Source organism: Mustela putorius, unplaced genomic scaffold, assembly GCF_011764305.1.
Source record: "Mustela putorius furo isolate JIRA1106 unplaced genomic scaffold, ASM1176430v1.1 tig00000083_pilon_pilon_pilon, whole genome shotgun sequence".
Taxonomy (NCBI): domain Eukaryota; kingdom Metazoa; phylum Chordata; class Mammalia; order Carnivora; family Mustelidae; genus Mustela; species Mustela putorius.
Window position 1 is genome coordinate 26,182,808 of NW_025421273.1, and position 1,673 is coordinate 26,184,480.

Consider the following 1,673-nt stretch of genomic DNA (forward strand, 5'->3'; position numbering starts at 1 on the left):
CAACGCGGGGCTCAATCCCAGGACCCTGGGATCATGACCTGAGCTGAAGGCAGAGGCTTTAACCCGCTGAGCTACCCAGGCACCCCTAAGTCACCAGTTCTTAATAGAGTCTTCACATTTGCCCTGCAACCTATCATATTTTTCCAGTACCCTTACTTTCTCCCCTAACCCACAATATTTTATATCTTCTTTTTCCCTTAAAATCTCACACTCCTCTCCTCAGCAACCTCATCTCCAACCCAATTCCCAATCAAAAACTACATTTCATACTTTTAGAAACAAAAAGCAATTGGAAAGAAAGCTCTTCCTGTGATCATCTAAACTCTCCTTGGTTTTCCTCATGCCCCCTCTTTCTTCTTCCTTCCGATTTTCATGAAGGAAATGTTTCTTCATCATTCCAAATGAAAGCCGTCAAATGATCAGGTTCCCATCAACTTTTCTGTTGTCTTATCTAAGATCCTATCTTTTTGGTTATCCTTCTACTTCTTGTACATTTAACTTCTCCCTCTTCACTGGGTTATCTAACAACAGGAGAACAACACTTGGTGATTTCCATGAAGCATGGAAGAGAAGGAGGGGGAGGAGGCTACCAGAGAATGGTTGCTTTCTCAGGGCTCCTGTCTCCTGTCTCCTGTTTCAGTTCTTTCTCCAGCCACCACCTCTTCTCTAGTATCTCCCTCTTCATCTAATAACAGTCCTTATAGTTATGATGCAATCTCTCCATACCTAGAATAACAATGAAATTCATTCATTCTTGAACCAGTCATAAAATATTTACTTTTTGAGAAGCTGCTGTTACATTTTCAGATAGGCTTTAAAAGAACAAGTGATTAAGACTCTTTTACAATCTTAAAATGGAAGATTGCATCTGTGATAAGTTGTGTGGGTGGGCCACTTTTGTAGTTTGGTACTAGAAAGTCCAGTAGCCTGCAGATATTAAAACACAGCCTCCAATATCAGATTCTTCTGTAATAAATACTATAGGTTCCAGCTACCTTACTCCTTTGTCCTGTTTCTCAAAGGTGAAGAGGACTGCTAAGCTTTGGTTCTCTCAAAGAATCTCAAATGCCTGAAATCTACCCATTATCACCAAGTTGTAGGAAATAATTTTTTAAGGCTCCAACTATCTTATACAGAGCCAGCCAGCTGTAACAAGTGCACAATCATTCTTACCTGTTTGAGTTAACACTTGGATGTGATTTCACGAAAGTGTGAAATCACATCAATGTTTCTAGCTATGAATCTATTATCATAGTCATTTATTTACTTAACATATGTTATTGACTGCTATATTTTGGCTCTGAAGATAGAGCTGAAGACAGGTTGTTTGCATTTGAGTTACTAGTTATGTGGAACAAAGACAAATATTTATTAGTGTTTGATGAGAAACAATGCAGGCAGTGGTTGTTGAAGGAATGACATCTGGGCAGAAATGTTCTCCAATTGACTTGAGGAGGCCCTGCAGGGTAAGTTACATTTGAGCAGAGAAGGAGTTTTCAAGAAGGAGTTAAAGGAATCATAACAATTTCTTAGATTCGATCATTTTGTTAGGTTGAGAGACCCAGGTGAAATGATACACAATATAGGTACACGCAGGGCAGGAGTTGTGTAACAAGGTCAAGAGAACAGGGATTGCTCCCAGAATACCTCTCAGTAGGTGTCGGTCATTCACA